The sequence below is a fragment of the Aptenodytes patagonicus genome, chromosome 3, assembly GCF_965638725.1.
Source record: "Aptenodytes patagonicus chromosome 3, bAptPat1.pri.cur, whole genome shotgun sequence".
Lineage (NCBI taxonomy): Eukaryota > Metazoa > Chordata > Aves > Sphenisciformes > Spheniscidae > Aptenodytes > Aptenodytes patagonicus.
The window spans coordinates 26593865-26619180 of NC_134951.1; the positions used below are offsets into that span (position 1 = coordinate 26593865).

The 25316-nt window shown below is 38.4% G+C and overlaps 1 protein-coding gene across 1 annotated transcript in view; it reads right to left on the minus strand.

Annotated features, from left to right (window-relative positions):
• CSMD1 (CUB and Sushi multiple domains 1) overlaps positions 1-25316 on the minus strand; it is a 1284461-nt gene that overhangs the window by 772277 nt on the left and 486868 nt on the right. The window lies entirely within an intron of this gene.

Here is a 25316-nt window from a genome sequence, read left to right on the forward strand (position 1 = left end):
TCCTACAAAAACTCAACAGACACCTTATATTATGATTGACAAACCTGAGAAGTAAAAACTCCTGAAGGTACTCCACATAATTCTGGGGTGGTTTCTGTAACACAGGGCAGAGCATGCAGAAATAAGATGGACCCAGTAGCACCTGTCTGCTCTGAGAATACTCCCACCTAGGCACAGCTACGAGGTATACTCAGATGCTGGAAATCACTCAAGTTAACCGTGGATCAAAGGTACAGCTACAGAATTTCTTATACTAAATTAGAATTTCTAATGGAAAACCAAACCAAGCAAAACCAGAACCAACTCCCTCTAAAAAGATAAAAGGTTACAGCAATATTATTAAATTAAAAAGACCTAAATAGGCCTAAATACCAGCATGTGATCATTCACATCATTGTTAGCACAGTCCGAGGCACAGTTTTGACCCAAGCCAAATAACAGTCTCCAAACTGTGTCTCCACACATCTCACGGGTTAATACAGACCAAGGAACATTTCCAACAGGTACTTTCAATGTGGTCTCCCTGCTTTGGTGATGGAAGAGAGCTTAGCTTTATGGAAGAAGCCATATGGTACCAGCTGGTCTCAAAGCCAGAGAACAGCTTCAGAAACTGTTTTCTGGCACATTTTAATGTAGCAATACAGTGGCAATCAGAGGTAATAAGAACTTTGAGCAATTATGAGACAGAAAAGGAAAAGTGCTGGGATCCATTGTTTCCTCTTTGCAAGTCATCCTTAATTAAACAACAAAGGGTATTTAATTAAAGCTTTGATGATCTGCTCTGTCAATCTTTAACACAGCTTTTAGCCTCGATGTTTGCTACTTCAGATTTTAAAAAGTTGACTGGCCAGCTTCCTTTCCTTTCAAAGTAAAAGGGATGAAAGAACCTATAGTGAAATCATGCAAAAGAGATGGCTGTCTTTTGTAATCAAGAGCAACTCGATCCTGGAGTTTGACATCAAAACAGTCATCTTAAGCTTCACTCAGAAATCAGTTGGAGCACACAGAAAAGGAATAATGTGATTTCTATAAAACTTCTACTTAATTAAAAAATTCACAATAGTTTTCGACACTTAAGAATTTTTCTTAAAGTACAGAATCTCAGTGGACCAGAATATGTTAAGCAAGGCTTGCAAGGCTTGAGAAAAGGGATGTGATTTTATAGTTGCAAGTATTTTTTGCAAATGCCCTGAGCAGATCCTCCTTGATGTCTATGTTCTGTGTATGTTCACTGGGACAGGACTTGGACACTGCTCTGTGGGAGCTCTGTCTGAGACCTGACCTGTCCACAAAATGGGAAATGACAGCAGCAAACACACTGCCCCTTTGGCAGGTAATGCTGATGCTTTTGATGACCAGGGACATGTCACAGTACTTCTCGGTCAAGTGAGCAGATCTATCCAGGCAACCACGAAAAAACAACTAGACAGCCAGGTAACTCTGCTGTTCTCTGAACCCCTGGACTATTACTGGCAGTAACAGCCTTCAGGAGAAACAGCCAGCTTACAGGTACAATTTGCTTAAAATCTAACCTCTTCTTCCACTTACCTGATATAAGAAGATTTCATTGCAACCAAGCTGTTTTAGCATTACAATACACTGTGTTATTTTCCTTGTTTGCTAATATATCATACAGCTTAGTGTGATAAATATGTGTGTTCCCAAAGTATGACCAGTTTAAATGTGGAATTAACAATGCTGTTAGTTCAGCAAAACAGTACATGGGAAAAAAAAAACATTAAAAGTGTTTCCTCCACTTCTTAATTCATGATTAATATACACTTTATGCTTTCATTTACCAAAGCACTGTAAAAGTGAATTACCATTGATATTTATCATAAATTGCTTTCCCCAATAATGATATACTATATCCTTCATGATAAAGAAAAAGCAGTCATGACAAGATGAAAGTCATCTAGGAACTAAAGCAAGTTGTTTGTTTCATAGAAAACTGCGATATCACACACGCTAAACATTCTCAGTTACATAATTAACTATCTAATTGAAAGTTTCAATCAAGAAAAATTCATTTTGCTATGTCTGTGAAAAAGAGAAACAAGTCCACGTGAATCATTAAAACACAGTATGATATAGTACTGCTTCATTCTAGTTGATATTCACCATAAATCAATAGTAGTAATCTTATTCATATACATTCAGCATGGTTGAATCCAATGTGTACAATATTTCAATGTAGGATACACAGGATATTTTATGCAAGTATTCTGAATGAAACATTTCCTTTGCATTCTGTCGAATCCCAGGAAAGATAGATAACTATGATCAATAAAGTAAGATCAGCTCTATTCAATACTGAGAAATTTTCAATACCACTGTCCAGAAGATTAATACCTGGAGATTATTCCAGCAGTATGACAAAACCAAAGTACCAGATGCCAAGCTCTAAATAAGGACAGCAACGTGCTTCCTCCATTACTGCTTCTGTTATTATTGATTGTTGTGAATGACAAACTTCCACAGATTCATTCAGTTTCATTACATATGTGAACTTACAAAGCATTTATTAACATGTGTATCTGTTTGAATTGCTGAGTATCTTTTTAGTCATTCATAATTTTGCACTCTGTACCATTCAAAAAATCTGTCCATTTCCTACCCATTTTCAAAAGCAATTCCTCATATTTTCTGTATACAATATACAAGCTATATTTATCTACCAACTGTAAAAAGCAGACAGCAAACATATTTGCATATTTTTCTATGACTAAGATAGCAGATAATTTTTTTTCTTAACAAAAAAAATGCTTTGTCAATTCCCGTGCCCCATCTTAAGCAAAAGTTGTTTATTTAACAAATATAAAACTAGAAAAATGTATCCTTAGTCTTCATGACATTACTACCTTTTTAAAATGAATTGGAAATAAATTACAAAAGTGTATGTAAAAAAGAAAAAAGATAAAATGGGAATTAGTCACTTTCTCAATAAAATTCTTATCTGGTTTAGAAGCTACTAAGTTATTTTCGCTTGAAATACTACTTCAGTTCACATCAGTGCCTTCGATTTCTGGCACTTAAATCTACCTATGTACCAGAGATACAGAAAGTAGATGATTTTGCTTCTTTTCATCTACATTTTTACTTTCTCTAGAAAAAAAATAATATTAATAGATGCACTTATTTTCTTTATAAGACTGTCTAAATCATTATATAGATACTGCCTGTCTTTTGAAAACTGATTTCCTCAGTGTACTGTATTAACGCTTACTAGGACAATCTTCAGTCAATAAGTATTTGATTAGAATTGAGCAAAGATCATGTAAATAATTTTAGGAAAAACCTCTTAGGCACTAAAAGGATATTGAAATACTTTACAAAAAGCCATTTTGCAGAACCCCCCTCCACAGGATGTGTTTCATATGGTGTCCTATGCAATTTGTATAAAACTTAAGAAAATTTGATTAATAATAAATAAATATAATTTTAAAAATTATTCTACATGTATTGACCCAAAGAAATTTTAAAACTACTTTGCAGAGAAATATTTATTTTATGAAAATACCTGTATTTACATTACTTACTATTTTCTAAGTGCTTTATTGTGTGAGGCATTTAAGCAACAAGGTTGATATATCTTACTAATGAGTAGAATCAGAGAAACATAGAATCATAGAATCATTAAGGTTGGAAAAGACCTCTAAGATCATCGAGTCCAACCGTCAACCCAACACCACCACGCCCACTAAACCATGTCCCTAAGCGCCTCATCTACACGTCTTTTAAATACCTCCAGGGATGGGGACTCCACCACTTCCCTGGGCAGCCTGTTCCAATGTTTAACCACTCTTTCGGTAAAGAAATTTTTCCTCATGTCCAATCTAAACCTCCCCTGGCGCAACTTGAGGCCATTTCCTCTCGTCCTATCGCTTGTTACTTGGGAGAAGGGACCAACACCCACCTCGCTACAACCTCCTTTCAGGTAGTTGTAGAGAGCGATGAGGTCTCCCCTCAGCCTCCTTTTCTCCAGGCTAAACAATCCCAGTTCCCTCAGCCACTCCTCATAACACTTGTTCTCCAGACCCCTCACCAGCCTCGTTGCCCTTCTCTGGACACGCTCCAGCACCTCAACGTCCTTCTTGTAGTGAGGGGCCCAAAACTGAACACAGTATTTGAGGTGCGGCCTCACCAGTGCCGAGTAGAGGGGCACGATCACTTCCCTACTCCTGCTGGCCACACTATTTCTGATACAGGCCAGGATGCCATTGGCCTTCTTGGCCACCTGGGCACACTGCCGGCTCATGTTCAGCCGGCTGTCGACCAACACCCCCAGGTCCTTCTCTGCTGGGCAGCTTTCCAGCCACTCTTCCCCAAGCCGGTAGCGCTGCATGGGGTTGTTGTGGCTGAAGTGCAGGACCCGGCACTTGGCCTTGTTGAACCTCATACAGTTGGCCTGGGCCCATCGATCCAGCCTGTCCAGGTCCCTCTGCAGAGCCTTCCTACCCTCGAGCAGATCAACACTCCCGCCCAACTTGGTGTCGTCTGCAAACTTACTGAGGGTGCACTCGATCCCCTCATCCAGATCATTGATAAAGATATTGAACAAGACCGGCCCCAAAACTGAGCCCTGGGGAACACCGCTCGTGACTGGCCACCAACTGGATGTAACTCCATTCACCACAACTCTCTGGGCCCGGCCGTCCAGCCAGTTTTTGACCCAGCGCAGAGTCCACCTGTCTAAGCCGTGAGCCGCCAGCTTCTCTAGGAGAATGCTGTGGGAGACAGTGTCAAAGGCCTTACTGAAGTCCAGATAGACCACATCCACAGCCTTTCCCTCATCCACTAGGCGGGTCATCTGGTCATAGAAGGAGATCAGGTTGCTCAAGCAGGACCTGCTGTCGGAGTTTACTCGGATCGGTGTTGACAGCGGAGCAGGAGTTGCAATCCTGGAGTAACGACAGTTCTCAATGTGAGTATGGTCATTCTCCTTTATTCATGCTTATAACAGGGCTTATATAGTTATCTACTATAGGCACGCGCTTCATAACAACCTATGATTGGTTAACTACAGCTATACACGCGCTCACAACTCCTTCCTCATTGGAGGCTGACGGCTGGACACGCTGACCCTCGCCCCCTCCCCGTCCCGGATGTAGCTCCGCTTTTGTTGTTTATCTGCTGGCGAGGTTCCTTCTTCTGCTCAGTGAAGGATGGTCAGTCGTCTTTATCAGCGCGCCCCTGCTATTGCTCAAAACATGGGTTGCTCAGGGATACTAGATCATGCCCCTGCTGTATCAGCCACTCCTCCACAACCTGCCTTTCATGAACCCATGCTGGCTGGGCCTGATCCCCTGGTTGTCCCGCACGTGCCTTGTGAGCGCCCTCAAGATGAACCGCTCCATAATCTTCCCCGGCACCGAGGTCAGGCTGACAGGCCTGTAGTTCCCCGGATCCTCCTTCCGGCCCTTCTTGTAGATGGGCGTCACATTGGCAAGCCTCCAGTCGTCCGGGACCTCCCCTGTTAACCAGGACCGCTGATAAATGACGGAGAGTGGCTTGGCGAGCTCCTCCGCCAGCTCTCTCAGCACCCTCGGGTGGATCCCATCCGGCCTCATAGACTTGTGGGTGTCCAGGTGGCAGAGCAGGTCGTTCACTGCTTCCTCTTGGATTATGGGGGGTTCATCCTGCTCGCCGCCCCTGTCTTCCAGCTCAGGGGGCTGAATACCCTGAGGATAACTGGTCTGCCTGTTAAAGACTGAGGCAAAGAAGGCATTGAGTACCTCAGCCTTTTCCTCATCCTCAGTGACAATGTTCCCCCCCGCATCCAATAAAGGATGGAGATTCTCCTTGGCTCTCTTCTTGTCATTACTGTATTTGTAAAAACTTTTTTTGTTGTCTCTAACGACAGTGGCCAGATTGTGTTCTAGCTGGGCTTTTGCCTTTCTCATTTCCTCTCTGCACGACCTAACGAGATCCCTGTACTCTTCTTGAGTCGCCTGCCCCTTCTTCCACAAGTGGTAAACTCTCCTTTTTTTCCTGAGTCCCAGAAAAAGCTTCCCATTCAGCCAGGCCGGTCGTCTTCCCCGCCTGTTCTTCTTATGGCGTACAGGGACAGCCTGCTCTTGCGCCTTTAAGACTTCCTTCTTGAAGACCGTCCAGCCTTCCTGGACCCCTTTGCCCTTCAGGACTGTCTCCAAAGGGACTCTCTCAACCAGCATCCTGAAGAGGCCAAAGTCTGCCCTCCGGAAGTCCATGGTTACAGTTTTGCATGCATGGTATACGTGCATATATAATACATGAAGAAGCCCCTTCTGCAGACTTTATCCACATGAACATATTTTAGTCATATAAATAAGTACCACTGAAGGGAGTTCAGATAAATAATGTTTAATATGATAAGAATAGCAAGACAAGGTTTCGAGGGAATATGGCAATTTTTTTCAAGTATTAAATACACATGCTGTCACCTTAGAACTACAAAAACTTACCAAACCTATTTAGTACTTAGCTAGGGATCTACAGAGAGTATGTTAGCACAGATAATAAACAGAGTATTACTGATATATTGACTGGCCTTCTACTCCCTCTTATGAAACTTTTTGAGTCTTCTGTCTCACTGTTTGTCACATCTAGACATCTAGGCCTTCGGCACAAATAGAAAACACAAATACCAAAGCCCTTTAGAAATAATATCAACTTCATATCATAATTTGAATCTATTGCTGCTACCTTACTTCATATTTAAAATGTCATAATATTTGAGTAGTTTTAGACAATGGAAATTAATCTGAAATCTTTCAGAGTATGAAGCTTAATAAAGTTGTTTCTTACTGTGTTCCAACAGATTAAATCTGCATGCAGGCAGATGGAAGGATTTGGTTTTTCAAATACTATTCTTTTTTTTCTTCTAATGATTGCACTGCTACAAAGTTATATTTTTAAAGTTTTTTAAAAATATTAGTTACCAAAATTATTAATGTATAGTGGCATAACTTCTGTCAGAGGGGCCATGTTGCTAATTTTTATTGACGTCTCAGTGCTCTAAAAAAGGTAAGAACTATGCAAGTATAACCAGACTTCATTTTTGTAGAGCATGGATTTTAATGCACGTAGTCTTATTACTTCTGCTTAAGTTTAAATAAAGTTTTAAATTATCCCTTTGAAGCAAGCAAAACATAAGCACAGATTTAAGTGTTTTGCTGATTCAGCAGCTGCTCAACTGCATAGTTTTCTCTGTTACAATCCTGATAACGATGTCTTCTTGCAAAGACAAAATAATTATGGTATTTACTGAATAAACTGTGTGTAGAATACTAGGCATCCTGTATTATTACACATCTCTAGTAATAAGAAGAACTACTGTACTGTGAAACTATCCTCCCTCTTCTGTTTTCCTTACAAGGCTAACACCGTAATTTTTGCAGTCACTGCACCACGAAAGTGGTTTCACATTGAAGGTTAAGGACTACTCTTTTTCTCCCAGCGTAAAGGAGGATATGACAGTGTAAATGTTTGACTTTAAAGAGGGCGAGGGGAAGCGGACAAGCCAAGGGGAGCAGTTTTATATGTACATCTCCATTCAGATGCAGACTATTGATGAGAAGTTGTGAGGGGAAAGTATGACCCTTTGCTTACTCAAATTCTGCTTCAACCTTTAGCTCCATCCACACCCTGGTCCAGAAGGACCTAAAATTTCCCAAAGACCAAATAAACAAAATTAAGCATCTGCTTGGAAATTCCTGACATTTCATGTCTTATATTTGTCTATGTAAACAATCCATTAAATAATTATTTGAAAAGAAAAATGGGACTAGGAAACAATGCATGTGTCTGCTGTGGTCTGTATAATAGCTATTGCATATGTTGAATGAGTTGACAAAACCTGTTTAAACTTTTCCCGGAGAAAGCACATTTACTTACAGGATAGGTATTTCAGGAAAGCACCTGTTACGGATACTGCATAAGTGCAACTGTAGTTATTAAAAGGAAAACTAGATGAGATTTTCTCGGCTATAGAAATATACTTCATTTATGGAGGTCTATAACAATGGGTAGGTGGCATTTTAGGTGACCCCAAATATTCAGAGGAAATATTTCAGAGATAGAAATCACATTTAAAATCTGTGGCTCAACCCACTCATACACAAGCTGTCATATTAATATGAACAGGCAGATGCAGGGGCTTTTTCATGAAAACTTTTGTGTAGTTTACAGTTTTCTTAAAAGTAGAACAGTTTGACTATCAAATGTGATTGAAGATACTTGTGATATTTTTATTGTAAGAGCTGTCTAGTGGTATGTTTGACATAATTTTATTAAATACTTTGTATATTCAAGGGTAGCATTGAGAAATACTGTAGATTTACATTCTCAACTGTTTACCATTTCACTTAATGGTACTTAATATAATTTTGATGTTATTCAAGGAGGCTGAGTGTTGCCCTTGAGTAAAATTCAAATCTAGATTACAATCCATTAAGTTTACAGTAGCAGAAAAGAGTAAATATAAGCTTTAGTAATGAATTTTATTATATGTTCTGTTTGTCTGAAAATGAAAAGAAAACAGTTTAACAGATTATTGAGTTAGCTGAACATCAAGATATTTTTCAGGGTTCTTTTTTTCTGAAGGTAGCTGATACTTCATCTGCTATTTTTACTTTAAACTTGCTGGAGATTTAAGGCATAATAGTCAAATATGGGGCCCAATATCACAAAGCTTATTTAATATTCAAGCTCCAAACTGTCAAAAAATATCTCCAAAATGAGATAATGAATTGAGACTTGTTATTTATTTCATTTAATTTTTTTTTACTTTATTTTTGAGCAACTCATCTTTTTTTTTTTTTCCCCAGCATATATGAGGAATGGCATTTTTCTGTTTTAAAAATGAGAACTAGTAAGATTCTAACATATCTATTTGATTCATACAGTGAAGGCTTTAAGAAAAATACTAGATATCATTCAACTCACAACCCAGCCTATCTATAATAGGATTCAAAATATATTCTAATCACAGAGGAAATAATCACCCACTGGGATTCAGCTCTTACATCAGAAAGAATGCTTTTACAAGAGTAGGTTGTACTGAGCCAGTTATATCACACAGCATACTTGGCTGAGTTTCATATAGATTTTCATATTAAAATAAGCACTAGTTGCAGTGTCTTGATATATGCAGTCATTTGGTACTTCTTCATGGTACGTGCCACAGATTGCCAAGCATCACATAGGCCTTTCAATTTGCTCGAAGTGCTGGCTTATAGCAAATGACCATAAAAGTAAGAAAGAGAAGTCAGTAATACTTTTATCTCAATACGAAACATGAAAGGTCATAAAATATATATTGTCACTCATGCAAACCAGGAGAAACTCTCTGAACTTGGTTTCCAAAAGAAAAGATGTCCTATGCTGCTTGCTAAATTGATGACTAGGAAAAGACAAAATCTATTTAAAATTAATGTCCTGCACAGTCAATCAAGTCATAAGCAATACTCTCTTTTTTTAGGCAGAAAAGGAATTTTAAGGGCATCACTGAACTATGAATTTCATTTTTCCTTGTCTTAGATATCCCAACAGGCTCCAGAATTGAACTATGCAGTACAAAACATATGCATATATATGAACATTCATCTGTCTTATGTGTTACAAATCTGAATCTCTGAGAGACTGAATAAATGGATTCTTTTTCAGCATCTCATTTTCCTTTCTAGCTTGGCTTGTATCACACACTGAATGTTCACTCACTTGTATTACAGCTCATATTTATTAGGCAGTATGATTAATACTTTTTAAAAAATATCAGTATATCAAAAAGAGTTTGAAATGTTTGGAAAAAAACTTTTTAAAATGATCACACATTTCCCTCTAACAGTAAAAAAGGAAGACATGCCTGCTGAATGAAACAGTTTTACCAAAATAAAAGTTGGGTGGTGGTTGGCAGATTGAGTTACAAACTAAACTAATAAGAAGCCTGAACAATAGCCATTCTGTTCCCTTTTCTTAGATTTCTTCAATCTAAGAAATCTACGTGCATAACTTCCATCAGCTAACAAGTCTCTGCGCAGAACAGGTCACTCTGCAGTACACTTGGAACTGGATCCTTTTCACCAGTCTTTCAAAGAAGTAAAGTTTATGATTCTAGCCGTGAACCACACCATGTGGCTCTTAAAGCTTCATCATTGTGTTTGTTTTTTCATTTCTCCCTATGTTTGTGAAGGCAAAAATGCATGCCATTTCTCAAGTTCATTCTAAAGGCACCATCATTTGACGCACAATCCTTGAGTAGGTAAGATGGTAACCTGTCCCTTTTATCCAACTCACACACTCCTTGTACTACTTCTTGTTCATCTTATCTTGAGCACCTGTATACTTATAAATGCATGTAATGTGTTCATACAAATACATAAATGTCTACGGCGTGCACACTTACAATTAATAGCAAATAGAAAGATATCCAATTCCAAATATGATGTTCAGTCAGATTTATTTAGCCTTTACTTAGAAGTTACATTTCATTCTGTGATTACAAGGAGAATGTAGTCACTGCATCAATGTCATTGGAAAGAGAAGAAAGATATAATGTATAGTGAAGAGTTTACTAAAGAGAAACTAAGAAAAACTTTGATAAACTCATTTAAGATCATAGTTTTTAGAAGATACAGTGATGAAACTAGCACTTTAACTAGAGCACTAAGTCTGATTATAGTTAAAAGACTGTAACTTCACAGAAATTAGAATAAAATCTGGTTTGAATGGAAGACAATCAGCCCACCATAGATTTGGCTTTCTATTCATTTGTTGCTACCAAAGTACAGCTTAAACATCACACTTTAATCCAGTAATGTTTTAAATAGAATATGACATTTAAAAAAGCAAGCCAATAGATATTTAAAGGGAGAACCTCTAGAAATTTATAAGTGTTTACTAAAGTGGGATAAATAGTTAAATATGCTGCATTAATATTGATTTATTGAAAACTTCACCAGCTAAAGTACTACTGCAGTATCAATGTATTGGTTTATTTTGTACTCCTTATGAAAAAGACAGTGGGAATAGGATGGGCTTATGAAAGAAAAGATCAGCAACATACAAGTTTTATTAATTCCTGTTTGAAGAGTTATTTTACTGTAACTACTTTACATCAGCTAAGTCTTTCCTTATATATGGAATGTCTGTCTATGCAACAGGGGGCCAAGGGGAGGGGAGCACTGCTGCGGTATACTCCCTCTGGCGCTCCTGGGAAGAGGAGTCTTCGCAGACCTGAGAAAACAGCTTCATCACCATTATAGGCTTTTACAGAGATTTACTCCAGACTAACTCTATCCTAGTTTGGTGGACCAACTACTTATGAACAGCTGAACAGCAGTCTAATCTGGTTAGTGTCTGAAAATAGTTTCCATGCTTTAGGACTGCTCCAAAAGGTAAAAGAAAGCTCCATATGTGTGGGCAATAGGGAGAGTCACCTCAGAAGTGCACTTGTGATCCAAACTAAAATGTTCATATGCAAATTAAATAACTTTTTCAAAACAAAGTGATATTTAATCTTAATACAACACAGAAGATAAAAAGTAGCCGAACTAATATATTTTTTAAATACCTGATTTCTTCTTCTACCATGGCCCTCCCAAGCCCAACAAAAATGGCTAGTGAACCTCACTGAAAAGAGGTACTGGATTTTCAGTAGATTTCAGATTGATATGCTTTACCTTTACAGATTATTTAATAACGGTTAACAGAGGTCTTTCTACTGTCTGCATTCTACACAACTACAAGTCCTCTTGAAACTATGTGCTTTGTGATCAACTGCAATTAGACACACCATGAAATTAATTTAATAACTCTGTAATACTCTTCAAAGTATACAAGCATCCTTACAAGTATGTTTTAGATCCTTCAGTTATGGGGAAACTATCCAAATGTCATCCACTTACTTAATATTTTATTTAAGTATTTCAGATCTTTTAAATTCAAATAATGGAAGCATAAGACCAGTTAAAAAATATTCTAACTCATCATACTATTTTAAAGGAATCTGCATAGGTTTTCACCTTCCACAGGAAAGAAAAAGAATGGCAATCTCATTCTAAGAATGATAAATTAATGAGTAGAACATTGTCTTTCTTCATCCATATGATATCATTTTTCACACACTTGTCCTTTATATGGCTGGGTAGAAACAGAATTACTTAATTAGAAGAAGAATGAAAATTCTCATGAAGAACTCAAAAGACTGGCATTCCTTGTTGTTCACCTTTGAAAAGATACATGATAATTTTGTATTTAAAAATAAAAGTGAAAAGGGCAAAATATGCCCATTAAAGTTTCATGCAGTAATTTTCCTACACTAGGAAGTGTTTGGGGATGAGTTGTCATACTGACTCCATCAAGTGATTTACACTGTGGCAAAGTGAATTGCTTGGGCATGGAGATGTTAAGTAGGACCCATATGGTATACAGGCCATGTACTGATTCTCTCACAGAAATTAATTTCATTTCATTGAAAGAGTGGATGAAGTCTGCAATTTGGCTGCTTGAAAGCAAAACAACTAGATGTTTCTACACTATCATCTCATGCAGGCTTACTAGAGAGTACCGCAAAAACATGGACTATCCCAGTTCCCTCTGCCAACTGTTATATCCTGGATCACAGACATATTGTTGAAGCCTTTAAGCTTTTTGGAATGGACAGGTCATGGCTATGCGACACTTCAGCTTGAATGCTCCACAGCATAAAAGCTATCCCATACTGCTTAACATCCCCAAAACACAAGCCCCTATAAAACCATCTTTTAGCTTATCTGCACACCACACTCCACTGTCATACGGGCAAGTAATCAGTCCTACTTTCTTTCCATGGACTTCTATCCCTAGATTCCTTTAATGAAAAGGACTAGAAAACCCCTTCTGTCTCCCAAGCTAGACCAGCTGGCAGGATAAACCAGAAACTCCTCCATAACCTGGACAAGCTCGAGAAGTGGGCCTGTGTGAAACTCATGAGGTTCAACAAGGCCAAGGACAAGGTCCTGCACCTGGGTCGGGGCAACTCCCAGTATCAATCCAGGCTGGGGGATGAAGGGATTGAGAGCAGCCCTGCCGAGAAGGACTTGGGGGTCCTGGTGGATGAAAAGCTGGACATGAGCCAGCAATGTGTGCTCGCAGCCCAGAAGGCCAACCGTATCCTGGGCTGCATCCAAAGAAGCGTGGCCAGCAGGTCGAGGGAGGTGATTCTGCCCCTCTACTCCGCTCTGGTGAGACCCCACCTGGAGTACTGCGTCCAGCTCTGGAGTCCTCAGCACAGGAAAGACTTGTTGGAGCGGGTCCAGATGAGGGCCACAAAAATGATCAGGGGGATGGAACACCTCTCCTGTGAGGAAAGGCTGAGAGAGTTGGGGTCGTTCAGCCTAGAGAAGGCTCCGGGGAGATCTTACTGTGGCCTTTCAGTACTTAAAGGGGGCCTATAAGAAAGATGGCAGCAAACTTTTGAGCAGGGCCTGTTGCAACAGGACAAGGGGTAATGGTTTTAAACTAAAAGATGGTAGATTTAGACTAGATACAAGGAAGAAATTTTTTACGCTGAGGGTGGTGAAACACTGGAACAGGTTGCCCAGAAAGGTGGTAGGTGCCCTGTCCCTGGAAGTGTTCAAAGTCAGGTTGGATGGGGCTCTAGGCAACCTGATGTAGTTGAAGATATCCCTGCCCACAGCAGGGGGGTTGGACTAGATGACCTTTAATGGTCCCAAACTATTATACGATTCTATGATTCTGTGATCCTATGATTTTATGATAATACTTCATAGATCCCAGGTCAGGTCCCCAGCAGGGCTGTTTCTTGAGATCTGGCCTGGCTGTTACTAGCACAGTTCTCCAAGCTTGCCAGAGTTCTGTAAGGAGAGGGGTACCTATGGAAGTGAAGACAGCAAACATACACCCTCGCTAGAACCTAGGGATGTGCAATACATTCCAGAATTGTCCAGATCTGACCTCAGGAGACATCTGGAGTCTAAGGTCAAATTTGTGTGTCTGGATGAGTTGGATATCCTCATTCTTTATCTCAACGTAAGTCCTTGGGAAAAAGCTCTTATCACAATGCTGTGCAGCTACTGTGTACACCAAGGACATAAGGGCCCTATGGCCCTTGTGAGTGAGCAATGTCTTCTCAGTAGACCACAACCTGGGCTGTAAATGAAAGGTTTCAAACAAGAATGAGCAATAGGAGTCACAGGGCGAGGTCTGGTGGAGCTGGCTGTTGCAAGAGACATCTTACTGCTGTCACTTCCCTGGCATGTCTTAATAGTTTACTCTGAATAATCATTGCTTTTCCTACTGTGAAGATTTCTTGGAATCTTTTTGGAAGCTCTAATTATATTACTTTTCTTGAAGAGTTACCTATATCCTTTGCAGAGAGAATGTTGCATTTATAGTGATGTTTCTACAGTATTTGGTATTTTTAGAACAGAAAATAAACAGCTTAACTGATTATGTGTTACGAGTTCACAAGTAGGCTTTCTTTGAAGTGACTGGGCCAGATCCTGCTCTCACCTCTGTTCTCATTCATCCAGACTTGTACCAAACTTGTTAAAGAAAATGCTTCAGCAATTCGATAGAAAAAAACTGAACTTGCAGTTTAGTACAGGTACAAAATTCAGATACAGGTGCATAATGCAGGAGATAAAATTCCCAGAAACTCAAACGATACTGTCACTTTATAGCTAAGAAACACATGGGAAATGTATTGTTTCAGTAACACTCCTGTCCTATAGTAGTCCTGTCTGTATCACAAAAACTATGCAAAAAGTTACCAAGTCAAAGTTTCTTGGTCTTATTATCTTGGTTTAGATCAGTGTGAAAGCAATCAGAATCTAGCTATATCACTATGAAGTGAAAAATTACAGTTAAATCCAAAGGACCTTAATAGCTTATGTGATTCTGGTATTTAAATTATACTAAACTAACCTCCAGAGTTTAAGTCCTCATCTAACAAGAAGCTTTATACATTAAAAAGAGGGCACAGAAATAATTATGATTATAAGAGACTGTAAGCTTTTCAGTGTATAACCAGTGAGAAGAAAAGCACCATCAAGGTGACTTCAATCTTTCATATTGATAGTATCTAATACCATTTAGGATTTATTCGTAGTATTTATAGAGGATGACATAATTCCTAAGAACTAAAAAAAGCTCTAAAAACTTCTTAGGCCAATAGTAATTATGTTTTCTCTGTTTGGTTCAGTCATAACTACTGTAGTCTTTCCACACTAAAAATAGAATCAGACTATAATCTTTTGGAAAAAATAGTATAAAATTCAAAATCCATCATGAAAACATAGCTGGATTTCAGTGGTTGAATGAGCACACTAGTTACTGTTTGCTGATACAAGTAAACATAAATATTAGTAAAGAAATAATAAGTGATTTAGGCATACAGGTAAGGGATGCCCGTGGTACCTAGGGAACTGTGGCAGTAAGTAATGTTCAGAATGCTCCAACATATAAACCAGGAAGGTGGCCAACCAGGCTGTTACCCATGTGCGGTGGTCAGTCCAGACAGCACTTACCTGTTTACTGGGCCAGGAACCAGGACTTCCTTCCCAATGACCATGAATCTCAGCTTCCTCATTATAACATGTAAGTGTCATCTGCCAGTTTGAAGGAATAAACTCAACAAAGGAAATTTGTATACCCACCCATGAGTTCTAAAACAGGGAAAATAAAAGTTCGTTGCTGATCTAACTATTTGAATGATGTTAAAAGGTAGCTGATCTTTTAAGGGAGTTTGGCTAACTCATACCTCTACGTGTTCGCTGAAGTTCTGATAGTGCCTTATGTTCAGCTTTTTTACAAAATCCAGGAATTGTTCATTAGGCAATTTTTATCCTAGATCATTTCCTATCACTATCATTTTTTATTACTTATAATTACAGTAAATCCTTTAAAGAATTATGCCTACATGAACATAAGGAAATCATGATCAGACTAAAGTGTTCTGTATCTGACCTTATAAATTTCCGTGCACTTACTTGTGTATTCAAAAGTTACATATTTATTCTGCAAAACAGACAACAAAGAAAAACTGTAGTACTGCAAACGCTGAGGGGCATGTGAGTATCACTCAGGTCAGGTGAGTATTTCAACTCTATTCTTTCAACAACAACTGTGTAATCCAAATGACTTCAACGCTTTCCAAATAGAACTGTTTATATTGTGAAATTAACACAGAGATGAGCTACTTTTAAATTGTACTAATGCTATGCTGTATTACCTGCTACATATTAAAAAGACCTTCACAGTTTGTCTTGTTATTGTGCAGACTTATTTCCCAACTCACTAGCATTCTGTTTTTTCAGTGTTTTTTGTTTGGTTGGTTGGTTTGTTGTTGTTGTTGATTGTTTAGCTCATGTTTTGTCTTATTTACACTGCATTAGGACCATATCTTTTTTTGAAGTCTTGAAATTCACTTCACTAACATAGATGAATTAATGAAAAAAATTGAACTTCAAAGCTCTGTATGGTCAAGCAGGATAACTACTTCATTAAAAATGGAGTTCTAACTTCAAATACATTCATCATCAAAATAGTGAAGTATTAAAAATGAACCTTGAGATAGTGCAGTGTTAACTTCTTGCAGTAAATAGACACATTAAAAACATTCTCTATTTCATTAACTTAGCACACCTATCCATATAACACCTATTTATGTTGTTGCTCGACATATGTTGAAATATTTATGGACATTATTTAGAAAGTAAGATCATTAATAAATCAGCGTTGTGTCTTATTTTATATCTTTACCATCCAGCATACTGCTAACACAAAATAACAGACAGAAATAATAAGACATATTACAATATATATCACAATACATATATCACAATACAATTACATATATCACAATATAGCCCTCCTGGTATTTGGACCCAAAGATGCCACAGAAGAAAGTAAATAGTTGATAATAAAAAGTAGCAATGAGTGAGGAGAAAGTATTCAGAGCACAGGAAAAAGGAAATATTTCTTTCTCCTTCCCTGCTACAGAATATTCCTGTTTCAAATTATTTTGAATGTTTTGTCTTCTGCTGCTTAATAAATTTGCCCTCAGGAAATTAATATAGACTTTAATCTGAACTGTGCACTTTATTTGGACTTCTCTGGGAAGTACATATGGTTAATGGAGGAATAATATTTTTAAGAAAAATCATCCAGAATGCACTGGAAAATATCAACCTTTACATTAAATGGTCTTAGCAATGAAGTGACAACAGCACATTGAACTTAGAAAAGTCTAAATTCAGCCTTAAGTCAGAATCATTATCTGATTTATTTCAATATTTATTTACATTTATTTCCTGCACTTTCCCAAGTTTGCTAAAAGTGTTAAATACTATGGCGATTTTGCACCTGTCCATCATAAAGTGGGACCAAGACTATATTCTTCAGAGGTCACTGAAGAGTCAATAGATATTAATAATTATAAGAATTTCTGACCTTGGCTAGATTAATTGCAGAAACTCTAACTTCTTTTGAAAGGGTCTGCTTTATTGTGAAATACCAGTTGAGGTGAAAGGTTCTTTATCACATTTCCAGTGCCTGGATCCATCTGGCCTTTCCTCTATTACTTCTTTTCTACCTTTTCTCAGTGAATTTAGTGTTCATTAAAGTACAAGACTAACAGCACTGACCAAGTTAAACAGAGTATCCAGGCTGTGCAAGTTTCTTACTCCAACTCTACTGATTCGCCCTTTTCTCTTGACCTACAAACTACCTTGTTATTCTAGTCCTTGGCCTCTCTTGTGCAGAGACTGCCACTCATATCACATTTGCAGTGTTTTTTACAAGCTGTGAAAAAAAATCAAGACAAAGGTGAAACTACCCAACTAATTTTTGCTGCTAGGTCTCCTGTGTAGAAAGAGAAATTTTTTTAATTGGCTCCACACACTTGGAAAATGATAACAAGTTCCTGTGAATTTTTCATTCAAATTGCAGATTTCTTCTATATAGCATTTCCTCCTCCCTCCCCCCCAAAAAAAAATTACATGTTTAAAAGTATCTTTCAAAGAAAATACAGGCTTTTTATGATATTTCCTTCTTTTTCCAGGGCTTTCCAGACACCTAAATCATTCAATAGCAATCACAACAGCTATGCTTAATTCTCTAAGCTTTCAGTCAGTAGCATGCTGATAGCATGTTTGTGCATATTTGCATAATATGCACACTGCACAAAAAGTGTGTGTGCACATTTTTTAATATGTATCAACAGGAATGGATTTACCTAAGATAAGGAAGGGCAGATGCCATAGAACAGAAATCTAAAAATAAAAACTGCTATCCATCTCACTCTGCCCATCCAGCCAAGTACTGAGTGATAGGGTTCTATTCTTGAAGCCACCCCACCCAAAACTCCCATGACAAGGGCTAAGTTTTTATCTCTCACTAGCTGGCTGCAGTTCTGTCAACCAGTGTTTCCAGCCCAGAGCACAGTTTAGGCTTATCTTGGTTTCTTCTACGCACCAAGCCAGATTCAGGAAACTATGCATCTCTCCTTGTCTGCAACCCAACCAAGAAAGCATGTGTCCTAAGGCATAGGAAAGGTTAGATGGGTATCTTCTGACCCGATAAAATCTGGTGGGCTCTCCCATATCAGGATCATATCCATCAATACACACTTACAGGCACAACTCCTCTTCAGAAGACAGCTGAGCTGTAGCGCTCCCAAGGATGTTCAGCCAGCCCTAGATTTCAGAATTCAGATGACAAGAATGAAAACATATGAAGCAATTAAGCTCTTGGGATAATGCTTGTCAGGTTAGCTCTAAAAAATTTGCATCTAACACTACACTAGCAAATCAATGTCTCTAAACCAACACCATTCAGAAAATTCTTTCTTGCACATACTTACCTATAACTATGAACTATGGGCTGAATAAACAGACAGTGAGGTGGACTGGAAAGTAGCTCAATGGCCGGGCTCAGCATGGTGATCAGCCCCGCAAACTCTAGTTGGAGGCCAGTGACTAGAGGTGTACCCGTGGGGTCAATACTGTTCCTGTTTAACATCTTCATTAAGGACCTGGATAATGGGGCAGCATCTAACCTCAGCAAGTTTGCAGATGACACCAAACTGGGAGGAGTGGCTGATACACCAGAGGGTCATGCTGCCATCCAGAGGGAACTCAACAGGCTGGAGAAATGGGCTGACAGGAACCTCATGAAGCTCAACAAGGAGAAGTGCAAAGTTCTGCACCTGGGGAGGATCAACCCCATGCACCAGTACATGCTGGGGGCCACTCAGCTGGAAAGCAGCTTGGCAGAAAAGGACCTGCTGGGCACCAGGTTGAACATAAGCCAGTGAATGGTAGGCTGGGCTGCATCAGGAGGAGTGTTGTCAGCAGGCTGAGGGAGGTGATTCTTCCCCTTTATTCAGCACTGGGGAGGCCACACCTGGAGTGCTGGGTCCAGTTCTGGACTCTCCCATACAAAAGAGACATAGACATACTGGAGAGAGTCCAGCAAAGAGCCACTAAGATGATAAAGAGACTGGAGCATCTCTCCTATGAGAAAAGGCTGAGATGGTTTCAGTACAACAGTAATAGATCATTATCAGGGACTCCATAATGCAGGAAGAAGGCAGTGGGAACAGTACTTGTGTAGGCATACCTCTCACATGATTCACCCTGCAGCATTTGATTTTTTTTGCTCTCCAGTCTGGCTCAAAGAAGAAAGAAGGTACAGGGAAGAGACAGGGATTTAAAAAAAAAAACACCTCTGTGGTGTTATACAATGTATGTATTAAGAATTAATGATGAATAGCTGCATAAGGGATATTTGATTGTAAATGGTCAGACTGAAAGGATCCACACATCCAAAAGGATGTGTGACCAATAGCAGATATCTAGGAAATGTATAAAATCAGAGAAAGCAAGTAGTAACACTTCCTTACTACATAACACTTTCTCAAACCCAATAACTTGTAGTTCAGAAGCTTCCTGAACCAAAGACCCTAACTGATTTCTCTTCCATTAATTTTGACTGTCTTCCTTTGAGCTTATGTAAATTTTTAGCATCCACTAACCTAGCTTAACTACACACTGTATGCAGAACAATCATTAGTTCAAAATTGTAGTGGTTTAAACTTACTTAGGCTCATTGCCAGGACTTTTGAGGTTTGGCCATCAATACCTCAAATTACAAGTGAAGTGAGTTCTTTGTGGATGCATGGTCACATCACATTGCTATCACATATTACAGAAAGATTTGTAACAATCAACAGTTCTTCTGTTAAAAGGGCTACAACTGGAAGACAAACAAATATACTCCTGGTCAAGAATGAGGTACATTGGCAGAGCTATTTAACAAATGCCTGCATGATTGGAGGATGCAAATAAAGCTACTTCAGCCATTACTAATGACTGAAACACTTCAAGAAAATGTTAGGTACAGATTAAAATGTGTTTGAAGCTAACCAAATTTGGCTCATGTGCTTTATAATATATATTATATTTAGTACATAAATCACATAAATGTTCTGTGAGTAACCTGAAAATGTAGAAGTTCTTTTCAGTCTCCTTAGATGTGTTTAAAATATCATGAGAATTTAATAAGAGAAACAAGATAACACAATGAGCTCAATGTCTCTCCTGTCTCCCCCATTAACTTGCCTCCAAACAAAATCAAATAACATCTGCCAAATGCCAGCCTGTTCAGCTTGCTAATGAGTTTAAAAATTCAGAGTATGACCGTTGCTCAGCAACTGATAAAGAATACCAGTCACATGGTGCTATAGTTAATATACAAGAGACCTTTACCCTTCATTTTCTAAAATCCTATGAAAAACGGATTATTGGAAACACTATTTTTTCAAGGCAATTTACTTGCTGCTTTTTTAGCCTTGTGCTGTAATTTGTTCTAATGCTCACGAACACCAGTATTCAGGTGACTGAAGGGGTACTTAAGTTTTTCAATCACATATCTTTTAGTTCATGCATTTGCATGGTGATGGAATTCTATTCAATTCAGTTGTTTGCTGACCATTTCAATAGATAACCAGAGCCAAAAGCTGAAAGCACTTTAAGCCTCAAGAACATGCCAGTGAATTTGGCTGACAGGCTGTTAAGCTAAAACTAAATTGAAAACTATAATCAGAAGTGGAAGAGGGGGATCAGAGGACTTAGAAACCATGGTTTGTGCAGCAGAGATGTAATCAATCTGAGAGAGGAAAAGACAGGAGGGTAACAGTCACCCTGTCAAGACTGTTTCCTATCTCAGCTGGTCTGCTGGAAAATCTGAAATTGACCATTAATCAATCCATCAATCAATCAGGCAGTAATCATCAGTGACAGGAGGTTATAATGGGAAAAATTGAAACAAAGAGACACAATAGCATGTTATTCCACCTGACACATGAAAGAAAGACTGCAGTTATGGAAATGCTCTGTGCCAGATGAGACTAACATGCCAAAGTTGCATAATTAACTATATTGCTATTTCTCTAATGGTGTTTATGCAGGAGTTAAAATACATTGCTATTGCTAACATCATTAAGTGTCAATATTTCTACCTTAATGTACTTTGACACAATATTAATGCAGATTCAGAACAAGGCTAGGAATTCCAGGGTTGTATTTAATTTCTGAAAGAGGTGATGTTTAAAAAAAAGAAAGCTCATCAGAAAGAAGCCAAAAGGGGCAATCTGGAGAATTAAATCTTTCATGACAGCATGGAGTTTTCATAAAGAAACCACACTGGAAACATAGTGCCAACGCATACCACCTCTTTAGAATAGACTGAAAAGGCACAAAAGGACTGAAAAGCCTGGCTAACTAGCAGGGTAAAGGAGGTTATTAGAAGCAGGAAGGCATTTAAAAAAAGATGAAGCTGAGTTTAAATGAAGAAAGTAACTCTGGCAGATAAGGCAGACCAAAAAATAAGTTTGAGAAATAGTAGTAAAAGAGATTCAGAGGTAATAAGTCGTCTTTTTTTCAAACAAATCAAGATCAGAAAGTCTGGCAGAGAGCCTGCAGGTCCTCATAATGATCAGGGTATAAAAGGAACACTTAGAAAGGACACGTAATTGCACAGGAGCTAAATGACTTCTTGGCATCAATGTCCGCTTTGAAAAAACTGAGGAGATTCCCACCTCAATACCATTTTTTGCACAGGGATTCATCAGAGGATCCATCTAAAACAAAATTGACTGTAGAAGAGATTGCAGAACAAGTTGACAAAATTAGCAGCAGAACATCACCAGGATTAAATGTTATATGCAGGATTTAATGGTCCTTATAGATCTCAAGGATGAAATAGCTGAATGTGTGTGGCAAATGTCAGGCCATTTCCCTTGAAAGAAAAGGGTTCTGGGGGAGATCCAGGGAATTACAAGCCTGTAACCCTGACACTGGCACTGGACAAAGGAGCAGAAACTATACTAAATAATCGGTTTAATGGACATTTGCATAAATATTAAGAAGAGTCAAGAAGTCTTTTATAATGGAAAATCTGACTTCAGAGAAGTACTGTTTTGGTGTGTTTTTTTTTTTAAAAGGTCAACAAAATCTCAGTAATGAACAACAATTCTTTCTGTACCAGCAATAGTTCCCCTACAGCTAAAAGTATTGCAACTTTTTGAGGAAACGGAATTAGAAACTGAAGTTATTTAGAAATACAAAGGATGGTTCCTCAAGCCTCCAGCAAGATTCATTACTCCCTTTTCCCTGCATAGCTGCAAGAAATCAAAGTTTAATACCATGACTTAGCTGTATACAGTAATTCTGGCTTGAGTATTTTTATCAATTTTTAAAGTTTCTCTAGGCACTCTGCAGCTGAAATCCCTGTAACGGTGGCAGCAGGTTTTGCAGGCGGAATCAAGGCCTATGCAGATTGCAAAGGTGACATACTGTACGAAGATTTTAGTAAAATCATGTATAATTTGACTGCTGCTTGTCATTAAAAGAATCTCAGACTTGAGCAATGAAAATAAAATCTGAAATCCAGAGCAGCATTATATTTTACCTCCCAAATTCACACATACTTTACCCATATTTTACAGGTAACAGCCTTTAACCCTCAACATAAAAAGCTGAATATATTGAATTGGAAAAGATCTCCTGCTAACAAACCCAACACACACAATGACCTAAAGGAACCTTAGGACTACTGCAAAGGATGACTTACAATCCTGTAAAATCAGTCGCCATCATAAATTAGGTTTGACAGGTCATTGGTAAACTTCTAGCAGAAATATTTTTTTAAGAGAATTATAAGGTTTCTTATCTATTGCACACCTTTAAGAGTTCCTAATTCTTTCATTCTGCATTGCACTGATATCGTGCTTTGTCCTCTGACTGAGATTTTGTCCAGAGACACTGTCTAGCACCTATTTTATAGCTTGGTAGTACCTGGCATCTTCCCTACTGCCCTCTGGTGCACTTAAGGCAGAAGCTGCTACGATGTCCCTAAGACACAAACACTAGTGACAAAAGAAGAAAAAAGATTGCATTAATTTTATTAGAAACCCCCACTTAATAGCCCATGAAACAAAAAACAAATAGAGCTTTCCTACTGAAAAGAGAATTACCGGAACTTCCATAGCAGAGAAACATTTGGTCATTTGGAAATACAGTTAATGTGATGTAATGTAAACTTTCAAATCAAATGCCTTTGTAGGCCATTCATCAATGTAAGGAGAAAGATCCCTACAGAGATCAATCCCGCCTATTTCAGACACCTACTTTAGGATGAAAAGAATTGCCTTTCAGGAGTTCATGATGACTAGGTTAGACTTAGATGCCTTAAATTCTAGCTATCTAAATTAAGATTATATGAACTGCACCCTGAGCAAAAAGTGAGTTTGTGTGTACTTGTGTCAAGCTGGCCACTTTTGGGTGAGAGTTTCATCAAATTTTAGTCTGAGCAATAACATTTACCTCTGACCAATTTAATCTGATGTTTCAGCTGGGTGCAATATTTTTCGTTCACTAACCTAAATTAAGTTAGGAAAGGCTGCTGGCCACTATTAGGCTGGTTCCCTGTGTCACCTTGTGAGTAGCTGCCTTGAACCTTTATGAAATACCAATATGTATTAGGAAATGAAAAGCAGGTAGTATGTCAATATGGCAGACAATAACTTGCTGCACTTATTCAGGGGAAGAAAAAAAAAGAAAAGAGCTTTCCAAAGGAACCCTTACACTTCAGAAAATTTTCTGTGGAAGACTTCCTCCACATTTCTTTTAAAACACTTGCAAAAATATAGGAAAACAAATGGCAGTGGGTTCCCCTGGAAGAATTACGCAGTGAATTGGCCTCAGAGAGGTTATCAAAACTCTAGAAAATTCTAAGAAACATTATATAAAATCACTCTTCAAAAGCTCATAAGAAATTTACAACCAAAAAGAAATCTACAGAGATATGTGGTATAAATATATGAAAAATTGTCATATTTTTTTCTAGCATTTTAACATAACTTCACAAGCTGGCAATTTTTACAGCTGTACTCTTACATAACTATTTATAAAAATACTGTTTACATGCAACGCTACATCTGCTACACATTATCTATTTTTAGCTGCTTTATCTATTTAGTACAGAGAATTTTACAGTAATTCAAACACTTCCAAGTATTTGTCCAAAAATTGTGTAAGCATCTTTGAAAACAGTATGCAGAAATTGCGGAAAACTTAAAATGACTTCCCGACGGCCGAAGCTTGTAGAGAATACAGTGCACTTTCTCTTCTAGGGATGACTATCTCTCACCGCTCCTTTTCATGAACACAAACGAGCAATACTTCAAGTGTGACTTCGGGGACAGGGCCTACTCTGTCGGGATTACCGAGGAAGCCAAATGCAACTCTGATTCAGTTCTGTAGCTTTCTGCCGGGTTGGCACTGGGAAAACCATGAAGGCAGCAAAATAACAATACTGCTGTTCCAGATACGTGAATAGAAGCTCAGTTCTTTGGATGCAAACCTCGCTTTGAGTGCTGGAGGATCTGAGCAGCATCCAAAGAGGGAACTACAGTAACCTTGTGTCAACAGCACAAGGGCGCTAGCAAACCGCAGCCTGGAGGGGGACCCCTTTTCTCACCGAATCTGCTCTTGTAACATAGTCGTCTATCTCCCTGAATATTTTCGGTCGGTTTTTCGGCATACATGTGTTTTTTTGAGATCTATTTAAGAAGAAAATTAAATCTGTATATCATGTAAAGTGAGACTATATCTCAGCTACAATTTGTCTTAATGGAAATGTATATATTCCTCTTCTTTAGTTTTAACATTAGTTCTTATCCTAGTTCTTATCTTCCTCATTTCCAGCTGTTCAAAATGATTTATAAGCTGAAGGCTCACGTTAGAACATTTCTTGTTGCTTTTTCATACCTA